The following is a 12522-nucleotide window of genomic DNA, read 5'->3' on the forward strand; positions in this document are numbered from 1 at the left end:
CTTTCTGAGCTACAAATAAAATGTTTATCAAGCAAACTTCACCTATCACTGATGGGGTAGATATAGTCAAAGAAGGAGTGAGGTACAGACCTGAAATATGCCCAGGGTAACAAGTTGGATGAGGCACAGCAGCAGGCAGAAAGGGCCAGCCTCAGTATGTAATGAATAAGATGACCACTAGATGGCAGCAAACAGTTACCAAAAAATGTTCACTCTTTGTTGCCAACTTGTGGTCATCTGGATTTCCTCAACATAGATCTGGTAGTTCTAATATTATTTCTCCCCCAAGAAACCAAGCCGCCATCACCACCATTACTATTCCTTTCCAAAAATGGTATGTACCTATAAGTGCTAATCCCAGAGATTAATCTCTTTAACTGATTAATGTTGTGTTGGCCAAGCCCATCAAGGGTTTGCTTCACAATCTGTTGAGCTGGGCTTATGCTGCTGCTTCCCTTCTTCTGCCAGCCTCGCTTTCCCTTTTCATCCTGACACTGCACTGTTTTGGAAGCCGTGGTTATTATTGCCTCAGGAAAGGAGTCTGGGAATTTTCAAAGATGCACAGTTGAAAAGCTGAAACCATGGGAAGTTTTCTCCCTGTATGGATTGTTCTGTCAGTCTGACAGCTTTTCACCTCTGAAGCCAAATTGCATCAGATTTTTGAATTTAAAGTTGTTTTATTCAGCGGTGCTGTTAAATAAATAAATAAAGTGGCGCTGCAATCTCCTTCTGAGTATCATTTTCCTTCTGGCAATTCTTCATTTTCTGCCCAATTCCCTTTTTTCCCCTCATGCACTGCATTAGCTTTTCTTCTATGAGGAAGAGATACAAGGGTGCTTTATAATCTGTATTCTGATGTCTGTCATTGCAGCTGAAGTTTTTTCCCTGAAAATACAACTTTTATCTGTATCTCCATTGTGGAGGGAAAAAAAAACCCTGCCATTTCCCCATCTCTTCCATAAAGAGTTTTACGCTATATATATTTTCATTTCTCAGAATTTCCAAAATGGTCTCCAGGATGCTTCTTCCATCATTTGTCACTCTTCGTTCTGCCCTATCAACTCCAGCTGCAACTGTCTTTTTGTTATATTTCCTAGATTTTAAAGTCCCCATTAAGTTGTTTTAAAATGTTCTTACTCTTAATTTGAAGGTACAGATGTTGATATCATAGGCCACTGACCTTATTTTATATTGAGATGTTGTGATTGATTGCACTCTGTTCAGGGGTGGGATTCAAAATTTTTAACAACCAGTTCTGTGGGCATGGCTTCGGTGGTGGGCATGGCTTGGTGGTCATGTTACTGGCTGGGCATGGCCAACTCAATATCAGTCACATTGAGACACGCATCTCCTTGCCTGGCCTCATGACTGTGGGGATGCTGCAACAGTCGTAAGTGTGAAAAATGGTCATAAATCACTTTTTTCAGTGCCATTGTAACTTTAAATGGTCATTCCACACAAGCAAAGTACCAGCAAAGGAGGGGGGAAGTTCCTGAGACAGGAAGTCTAGTCCTGCCAAGAATGTAGAAAGGGTTAATGGAGAGGTAGTTTCTGTAAGCAACACCAGAATGTTTCCTTCCTGCCTTCCTTACAGGATTAGGCCAGTAATTTCTTCTAACAACCAGTTCTCCGAACTGCTTAGAATGTTAACATCCAGTTCTATCAAATAGGTGTGAACTGGTAGAATCCCACCCCTGACTCTGTTATGATATTGTTTTATTCTCTGCTGATACCGTGCTTAGTTAGATAGGCTTGATCAATAAAATTACTACTCTTATGACAAGCACCATGACTCCTTCAACTAACTGCATAAGACAGAGCTACACAACTTTGATTGTTTTTAGAGGTATTGCCAGGTTCTCTGTGACATAAGTGGGTGAGGGAAGGAGATTCAGACAAACAAGGAGTGAAGTATATATTTCCAGCAAGATGGCAGGGAGGAAATGATTTGGTTTGCATTGGAAGCGTTCCCACCAGTAGAAGGTTACTGGGAGGAAAAGCAGTGTTCATGTGAACTGCATGGGCTTTGAAGTCTGATGTCTGAAGCTCTATTGTAACCTGCTTGTAATGTTAATTAAATAGATGGTGTGTCCAGACAGAGTAATTCTTCTAATGGTTGTGTTAAATAAAGCCATTGTATTGAAAGTATTGACTGTCGTTATATTCTTTCATGTAATATTAATTTATTACTATCTTTCCTTTATTTTTATTTTTTAATATGCCACTCAGGGTGGTGAACAGTATGATGGAGTTGGGATACTTTTTGCCTTTAGTCAAGAATATTAAAATTAATCTTTTAAAAAATCTACATACTGGACCTGTCCATCTGCCGTTGTAATGGGGAATGACTTTAGGAAATGGGAGGTTGGAGGGGAGAGATTCTACCTAGGGAATGATCAGATAAGAGAGGATATGGCTGACCATTGCTGACCACTGCGGGCAAAGAAAGAACGAAGAAGGGAATCTATCTAACTTCTCAGATTGCAAAAAAGACAGTATGAGACGTGTACTTGTAAGATTCTGTGAATGTAGCCTTGTAATAATGTGGGTCTGATTCCTGTCTGATATACCTAAAAAGGCAGACATTCAGAGAGTTACTTTGGTATCTGCATAAGATATTCAGTGTTTCTGTGGGGCCAGAGGATATAAGCTCAACTCAAGTGGGATCATAATGCTTGTCTCCTTCTGACTCTGCAAAGGAAAGTATCCCCTCATGTCTTTAATTGACCAAGAAGGATGTGCCATTTTTCTGTGAAGGTAAGCTACTGATTTGACTTTGTTGTTGATCAGCACTTATTGTTGAGTTCTCTAAATCTAAGTGGACAAATCAAGTCTGCTAGCCTCCTCTGGTCAGCAGGAAAATGAACAGTCTCTTCAACTAACCCACTCCCCGCTTTCCTTCTTCCTGGGATGCAAAAACCAAACAAAAGAATGCATACTAGCCAAATTACAGTTTGTTTCCATCTGGCGCAGAAAGTCTTAGCTAGACTCTCGTGTTTATTTTATTCCTGTGTTCTGAGGGATACACGCTGAGCAGCAAGGAAACTGTTTCTTATTATAATGGGGTCTTTTTTGTTGTTCTGTTTTGTTCTGTTTTCAGTCAATATCAATTATCACCCCTCTCTGTTTTAGTGCTCTTGGCATCTTGTATCTATGGTTCCTTTGGTGGCCAAGATTATAACTGAAATCAGGTCACTCTGTGTATAAGCAGAAGGATGAAGCAGAGCAATGAGCTTGCAATAGGCACATGTTGCTCTGTATCCCATAAATTCCATTCGTTACTGTCCAACACAGTTTCAACATGCTTCTCAGCTTTCACAAGTACACTCTGGATATTTCAATATAAGTACTGCAGCTTTTCCCAACCATGCATGTTTCAGATAGAATAGTCTGCATGGCCATGTTGTATCATTCTGTAACTCTCAGGAGGACTTTCCTGGTTTGGAAAAGGCTGGTTTAGCATTTCATAAATTTAGCTTAGCATTTCACAAATTCTCAAAACATCTTCTGGTAATACACTGATGATGAAACAGAGGGAGGAAGGACTGCAAACCACTTTTAAATGGGTTCCATGAAGTGGGATGAAAAGAAATGCCCACAGAGCAAGAATATACAAATACACACACACACACACAAATATAGGACAGGTAAAATCTAGACACATGTACATGGCATCAGGCCCCAAAAGCCCTCCAGAAAAGGTCTACCTTGAGCTTTTTTTTAGAAAGCAAGCTATCTAGATGAAGACCCTTCGGCCACAGGTTACAAGGCATTCCATCCAAACTTCACGCCACCAGTTCCTCACATTGGGCTACTATTTCCCAGTTTTCTGTTCTAGGAATGTAACAACCAATGGGTTTCTTTTCTGCCAGCAGATCATCCTGGAGACACATATTTTTAAATCCTGCATACCTCTTCGTTAATTCATATATATGAGGGACTGTTAAATTTAAGTATACAAATTAAATCAACCATTTTAAAACAAAAATTCATCCTTATCATCCAGTAACATTTTAATACTTTCTAGTGTAATGTTTACCAGTAATGCCACAATACTCTAGCGGTTGTAACATTTGCCTTTCAAAGGTTCCTGAATTGAGACAAACACAATATTTTAATTAGTATTCCTCCCCCACTTCACTTAGTCACTTTTCCCTGGGCTTTTAATTATTATTTTTTAATACATCCACCAGCGAACCATTTCCTTACTTCTCCAGTCATCTGAGAAAAGTTTACCTCAAATTATTAGGGACAGAAGTGGCTGAAATGCCCACAGCATTTCTTTTAAACATGGTACATTGCTGAACTTAATTTTTAACAGCTTAGAAAAATGTATGTAACTTAGGAAAAGAAAAATAGCACTTCAAACAATTCCTTGAAAGTTTCCAACTACAATTTTCTATTTTGATATTTTTTAATTAGTTACCATCAAATTGGTGTTAGCAACCACATAGAAATTCTCCATGACAACCTATACCTAACTTCTTCTGTTTAGAAGGCTGGTATTATAACCCTTGCGCTATTATAGCATTTACTAGTAAAAGTAGCCTTAACAGACATTAAACACCATGATAATCAGTTCCTTGATTGAAAGGGCATCCCTACCTCCATTGAGTAGTCAACGAACTACATTCAGCTACTTTGAATGCTCGAAGGGGACACGAGAGGTAAAACAAATGCTTTAAAACTGCAGCAAAAAAAAATGTGCCCAGAGCTCACATCTGCAATGGGAGAGAAGTGAGTACATAGCAATGCTGTGCATTTTGTCTTCCAAACATGTTCCTGGCCGTTCTGATAACGGGTAATGTAGATAAGCCCTTTGGTTGCAGTGGTATAGTCCCCTGGAAGAAATAGTACTCTCTGATTAACACCTCTGGGATCAGGAACAAGACTCCATTCTCAGAAGGGGAATGCTATTAAAGGCACACACACACACACACACACACACACACACACACACACACACACACACACAAGAAGTAACAGGAATATTCAGGGATCATTTGGCCTCCTGACAGGCTTTCAGTACAGAGGAGAAAACTGACCAGTCCTGGCATTGGTATAAATTATTTTCCTCCTATTATTCACCAATAATGGGAAATCATCATCATCATTGAAAGAAGAACATTATTTCCACCTATGCTTCCATCCAGCTGGGAACAGTCCAATGAGGCATTTAATGTGTTGGAACATCCACTATAGGCTTTCAAGCAAGATGTGTAATGGCCAAAACGTAGGTGAAAATCATTGTGGTTTAATGGTTCATTATAATTTTACGTTGGTCACGCAATGCTGTTCTGGAACCGCTTTATTGCCTATAGTAAATGAATGAATGAATGAATAAATCACTTGGACATACTGTAGAGATATTCTTTTCTGATGCTGCATTGCGTTATGCTTTGTGTTTCATCCTACATTTTTCACAAATACTGGTTCTGCAATCTGATAACAAATCCCAAATCAGGCTAAAAAGGAAAAAAAAAAGTAATAGTGATCTTCTCTGGAGAGTAGCAAGTTGCAAAAAGTTTCTATGGAACAGTAGTTGTACTGCATATGCAGAAAGTTCTTATATGGTAAATGGGGCTTAACATGGAGGATTCCTCTGTATAAGTGGATATAATAAGTATCCATGACATTATCTGGGAATGTAAATAACAGATTTCTTTAAAAAATTCAGTTAGAAGTGTTGAAGGATGGTAGTAACTATTCTCAGCGATGATTATAACTCTTTTGATTTATTAAGTCATTAGGTATAGTTAATAATTTAGATGTAATGACATATATATTTGGAAAGATATAAGTTCGGCTGTCACTATTATCCTTCTCATCTTTCCTATTACCTATTTTCTTATCTTCTTATGACTGTAACTTCGTTGCTTGTATCTTATGATTTATAATGATTGTTTTATTTAGTAACCTAGTATGCTGATTGCTTATTTAGTATCCTATGATTATCACTGAGTGTTGTATCATGATTATGATGAATGTATTTTATGATGTATTATGATCATGATTTATCACTTGTTGCTTGTATGTACAAGGAGAACTCATGCACTGGAGACAAATTCCTTGTGTGTCTGATCAATCTTGGCCAATAAAGAATTCTGTTCTATTCTATTCTATTCTATTCTATTCTATTCTATTCTATTCTATTCTATTCTATTCTATTCTATTCTATTCTATTTTCTATCATTGACTCCCCCATTTTCCATTCAGCCTTTATATGCAGTGGCATTCAAAATAGTCAATGTATTTTTCATTCAACCATAGTTCCATTGGAAAAGGTGGTTTTAGCTGCCAAGGAATTTTCCTCAGTCAGGAAGCATTTTGCTTGACTGAGCAAAGCAACCACACCTAAAAGGATAACTATTCATGTGCAATATGGCAATATGCATAGCAACCCCTTCCTGTTTGAGGATGGTCACAAGATTTTGTTCAAATTTGTTTTGGACTTTGGGCAAAAGGATAGAAATCACTTCCATTTTTCCTAGCGCTGGTTGAAGGTTAAGACCTTGGTGGGAAGGTCTTTCTAGTTAGATATCTAGGTAGATAAAGCTGAGCAAGAGCTTCAGGCTGACTACTGTCAGCCTACTGTAATTAGCTTTCAATGGGAAATCCTTCAACAAATAAGATTTACATTATCTCTCTCTCTGAGCACATAATAGTACAATTACTTCAATAACTGAATCTCATGAAATGTATTGAAATTTCTGCCATTAAGTCTGTTTTGACTTCTAAGCAGTTGCCTGGACAAGTCCTTGCAGTTCTTTTTAGCAAGTTTTTTTTTTCAGGTGTCCCAAAGATGCTTTTTGGGACACAACGGAACTTTTTTTGTTTTTCTTTGAAGACATTTCACTTCTCATCCAAGAAGCTTCTTCAGCTTCAGATTGGATGATGGGGAATGGAAGGATTTATATTCCTTGCAAATAGCTGGTCATCTGCATTCTTTTTTCTTTGGTGGTTTGTCATTGTCTCCCTTCTAGGTCTAAGAGAGAGCGATTGGTCCAAGGTCACCCAGCTGGTTTATGCCTAAGGAGCTGGACTAGAACTCACAATCTCCCAGTTTCTGGCCTGCTGCCTTATAACCAGGGCTGCCCAAAGTTATGTTATGATAGTTCGGCATAGTATCCACCCATCCTCTCTCATCCTGTTAGACTCCTGACTTGCACTGGATATACAAGAATCATATTCTATGATCCAATAGCTGCAATTGTTGATAATAATTTTATTTTGGACAATAACACCGAAGTGAAAAATATGGATCCTATAACTGTTGGTGTCATTAACATTCAATTAATTATCTTGCTCATGGATTGCCAGCTTTACATCTATTGTCAATTTTTGTTCAATATTTGGAAAATGCCTTCCCCTAAGTAGCCAAAACAGATTGAGGGCAAGTGAGCCAAGATAGATGCTTGTCTGTTCCATTTTTGTCCTCACACCTCTCCTTTTGACCTACATGCTTGGAGATGATCTGGTGAAACAATTTCAAAGACAAAGGCTCCCTGTGTCATTTTGAATTGAGAGTCTGAATAGTTTTGGTTAGAAAGATGCCACCGCCAAGTTCCCAGTTCATTCTCTCCTCACATTGCCGCTATTCCAGAGGAAATTCAGCACCAGCCCTGAGGCTGATTGCAAAGTCTTGAGGATGATGTCATGTCTGCCTTGAATAGGATACCAGTCATTGTTCACAATGTGACGGGTATATATTTTGGAAGAGGCACACAAACAGATTTCAGGATGGAGTCTCTGACTGCACAGGAAACTGTGTATCAGCCTCTGTCCTGTTTTTGGCTGTGTGCTTTTCTTTATTGGAAGCTATGTATTAGCTCTATTACATTTAATATTCTACATCAGCAGTGCTCTTAATATGCACATATTTAATATGCATTCACTTTTCAGCTAAGTTGTCCTTTAGTGGAGCTATTTCCTTAACAGGACAGACAGGAATGTCAGACACAATCAGTTTAATACATTTATAGAAGAACATCCGGAGCACTAGTATTTCATCACAGTTTAAAAACAAGCACATACGAACATGATTTATGCTTATAGTCTAGCAGATCCATATTCCTGAAGCTTTCAGACTTTTGACTGCTGCTTGACAAACCCAATAATGAACTTCAAGCAGGTTCTGATGAGAGAAATGGAAACCTGTAAAGTTGTGCGCTCGAAATCAGAATCCATAATTTAGTATGTTTTAAATGGAATAGCACTGTATTAACAAGAGATACGCAAATAATGCAACATATTGTAGATGTTACAAAGAGTCTTAGTGCACCACAAAATGGGCATTTATAAAATGGAATTTGGAAATCCAGACAATTACTGAAATGCTCAGTTCTGTCTAATTTAAAGACAGAAATGAGACACGTTTAACAGTTCTGTCTGTTCTATTTTCCTGCAACTTAGTGGAGCAAGGTAGAGACAGGAAATCTATTAAAATAAATTAAAGCAACATCTTTTGAAAATTAAAAACTGCTGAGTGCGTGTTATTCAACATCAGTGCATGTGCTCCGTTCAAATGCTTGCTGCCAAAGGCATTTCTGTCATCTGATTCAGAAGTTTGGAAAATTTTGCTTCTAGTTCTCCCCATGGCCTATGAAGACATGGCACAGAACAATTGGGATGACTAAACACGCTTCTGGACAGAATAGGTTCTCTTTATCATTTATTTATTAAAATTAACATTTTTAAAAAGCATTTCCTGGCAATATTCTTGCCTCTGTGCCAGCACTCCTTGAAAAGAATCAGACTGCAACTTTAAAGATATCTAACAGTTTTCTAGAAAAATATGGCAGAGATCAACTCTCTGTTTTTGAAGAGATGACTACAACTTAAACATATACCCACCACTGGTATCCATTGGGGTCAACAGAAACATTCTAGGACAAAGTGTATCCTCAAGTGACTCTTCCTGTACCTGCATTTCCAACCCTGATTGGTTCCTTTCTCAGGTATCATGAAAAGGTGAACACTCATGGTGTTAACTACAATTATAATGCTAACTTGTGTGTGTGCGTGTGTGCGCGTGCATGTGTGTCTGTGTAGGGGGGTGCATGTCTTATTAAACTAATTTAAATTAAGCTTTTAAAGCAATCCTAATGTTTACTAAACACCACTTTGGCAGGGAACAAGGCAGTGGTGGGTTTTAAATTTTTTTACAACTGGTTCTGTGGGCATGGCTTAGTGGGCGTGATGTGGTTTGTGGGCGTGGCAGGGGAAGGATACTGCAAAATCCCCTCCCCTCCCACCCCACTAACCTGCTTTCCCGCTCCATTCTCCTGTGCAGAGCAACAAAAGAAAACCCAGCCGAACAGCTGGGACTTGGGAGGCAGAGCAGATAACAGATAATCAGAGTTGGAAGGGACCTTGTAGGTCATCTAGTCCAACCCTCCACTGTCCAAGAGCATAGATGAGTGTGGAGCCAGTCAGAGGTGGTATTTGCTGGTTCTCTGAACTACTCAAAATTTTCGCTACCAGTTCTCCAGAACTGGTCAGAACCTTTTGAATATCACCTCTGGATCAAGGGCAGAGTGATTGCTCTTCCAAGAGGACAATATATTGTGGATACATTGGAAGGCTCCCTGGGCTTATAAAAGTTACAAGATGGAAACCTTGAGGAGTCAGGATCTGTTGTGGTTAGCCGGCAGCAGGTGCAGATGGCTGAGGAGAGCGAGGACTCAGATGAGGGGCCAGGACCATCAGAGATTGTGGGGGCTGGCAGCAGTGATGAGGAGGTTTCCGAGGAGCCTGTGCCAAGTGTGTGTGCGTGCAGGATTGCTTGGAGGAAAGAACAGTTACAACAGCACAGGCGATTCGGGAGTAAGTCTGCAAGGTAATGGCCGTTCCTTCAAGAAGATAAAAGCCAGCTGTGAACGAATGCACTTTGCAGAAGGCAAAGAAGTTTTGAACTCAGCCTCGTGGACATTACAGTTGGTGGTTGAAGACCCTTGTAAACTATTTCTTATCTGTTGTTTTTTGTCAGACTTGGAAAAACTTGGTAAGGCTCTTTCTTGTTGGAGCTAATTAGTTGGAAGCAGCCTTTCATCTGTAAAGAAACAGGATTCTTAGCTGAAACTTAAAAAGATTATACTGCTGCCTTTGTCTTGCGTTTGCTCTCTTGGAAACCAGGTTTGGGTCAGAACAGGATCGAACTCCTGGCAGTCAGCAGAATGAGCTTGCAATACTGAATTCTAAACACTGCACCACCACAGATACACACACACACACACACACACACACAAACACATGGACACACACATTATACATATATATATATATATTGCTCCTTTGGTAGATCTGGGCCACTAAATGATCACTAAGGTTTGAGTTCCAATAGGCACTGGGGCAGTGTGTGTTTCAAATATTTTTACTACCAGTTCGGTGGGCGTGGCTTGGTGGACGCGTTTTCGCGTGCGTGCACACACTTTGCACGTGCGCACCAAAAGCACACTTTGCACAGGCTCAGGGGCATTTTGACTCACCTCATGCAATCCTGCACTCTCCCTGACGCTTCAGCAGCTGCCGCATGGCAATTGCTGTGCCGCGCAAAGGAGCTGCGTTTCAAAAGTAGGACATAAAGGTTAGTGTGGGAGCCTGGGCAGGCGGGTGGGCCCAACACAGAGCATCAGAGAGAACCAGTTTGGTCTCTGGTGCTCATCACCACTACCGGCTCGGCAGAACCAGGCAGAAACGGTAGAACACCACCACTGCATTGGGGTCTCTAACCCCAGGATTACAAATTTTGTTCACTGGACATCCAAAATACTAGGGTTTTTTTTAAAAAAACAACAACAAACAAAACAGCAAGCAGCACCATTTTTAAGCATGAAATTCTATCCTTAATCTTTTTTTTTTAAACAAATTTTATTCAGTTTTTCACATTAAAAACAAAAATCTCTTTTTAGTGGACAACAAATTTCCGGGTCATCGCCTTTACATACAAATATGACAGCAATTATACATTGATATATGCATACTTAATTATATTATTACCTTTTCCATTCCAAATTTTCAGTAAGGAGAGAAACAAACACATTAATTCTAGCCTCTTTCATTGATCTCAATCGAAACATCTTTTTGTTTCATTTCAATTATTTCAAATATAATCCTTTAATATTTATTTTAAAAATAAAGATAAACAGTATGTGTTTGCCTAATAATAATAATAATAATAATAATAATGATGATGCTACCACTCTCCCTGCTTTTAATAGTCTATATTAACTTATTAATTTAGTTGGTTCTTTAGTCTGTCATATTCCCTTTCCATTACACATTCTTTTTATAAATTCTAGATTAATACAAATTTTAACACTAAAAAAAAAAACAAGTATAGGTTTCCCCCCTTTTACTGTTTTGAGTGTGACAGCTCAATGATTAAAATATACCTTTATTCCCTCATCTTGATTTCCAATAAACCATTATTTTTAAGAAGTTACAATAATAATCATTACATCTTTTCATTTGGATTCCGCAGCATATTTTCCCTGCTTGATTTTTTAATAAGAGTTATCAGTATCTATTTTACCCTATTTTCTAAATATTCTTAATTGCAGAAATATTCTTATTACCCCTTGTCACCCTGCAGAATCCCCTTTTTAATTCATCAGCCATTATGTCTGAAAAAACAATTTCTTTTCAACATTTTACTATTTCTTTATTTCGTGCACCTGTTTCTTACTGCGTCTCCTCCCACTCTTTTCCCCATATATTTTCTCATTACAGTTTATATCCCTCTCTTTCTTAATAGCTTCCTTTCCCCTTTTCTGCTGGGTCTTTCTGCCTTTCCTGACTTCACAGGTATTCCCCCTTTTGATTGCCTTCTTAAATTTCAACTTTTTAACCTTCCTTCTTTCCCCACCTCTTTGTAGTGTTCTTTGTGTTAATTGTCTATTTAAAATGTCTTCTCCTTGAATCAACTCCTCTTCCTCTGAAGCTCTTTCTTCTTGTTCTTCAATTGCCATTTCCATTTTTTCTAACACAGAACAAAGTGATTTGCCTCTTTCCTGTAGTAATTCTCTTATATTTTTAAGTTCCATTTTTAATTCCCAAAGAGATATCATCATTACATACTCTTATATTTTATGATTGTTAAAGTCCACAAAAAAACACTTTTACTTTCCGTCTTTCTTCTTTCAATTTTCTAAAGTTTTCAGTTATTCCAGCTGAGGGTCTATACCAAAAACATCAATCAATCCCACAGTCAGTCTTTCCTTGCTTTTTTCTTTATTCTGGTTCTGCTTTCACTTTCTAAGATTCTTACTTTGTTTCAATATTTCTTTAATGTTATATCCACACAAGTTCATTCAGAAACAGGATGCTTTCCCTTTTGTTTGAGCTCGAGTTTTTGTCAAAAGGTGGCACTCTCCATTATACAAAGTCTTCACCTTTTCCCCCTATTTTTTTATTTAGGGTTTTTCGAACCTGAATATTCCAGCACAGTCCAGTCTCCAATTTGTAAACTTTATTATTATTGTTTTTTTGACAATCTTAAGTCCAGCTTTATTTTATGCCTGT

General features: G+C 38.4%; 1 long non-coding RNA gene across 1 annotated transcript in view; it reads left to right on the top strand.

Annotated features, from left to right (window-relative positions):
• LOC148127842 (uncharacterized) overlaps positions 1 to 12522 on the top strand; it is an 85580-nt gene that overhangs the window by 11088 nt on the left and 61970 nt on the right. Inside the window, exon 2 of the long non-coding RNA XR_015740367.1 lies at positions 2700 to 2757. This is a non-coding gene — a long non-coding RNA (uncharacterized LOC148127842). The remainder of the gene's footprint in view (positions 1 to 2699; positions 2758 to 12522) is intronic.

The sequence above is a fragment of the Pseudonaja textilis genome, chromosome 1 (assembly GCF_049901715.1).
Source record: "Pseudonaja textilis isolate UNSWEBS1 chromosome 1, rPseTex1.2, whole genome shotgun sequence".
Taxonomy (NCBI): domain Eukaryota; kingdom Metazoa; phylum Chordata; class Lepidosauria; order Squamata; family Elapidae; genus Pseudonaja; species Pseudonaja textilis.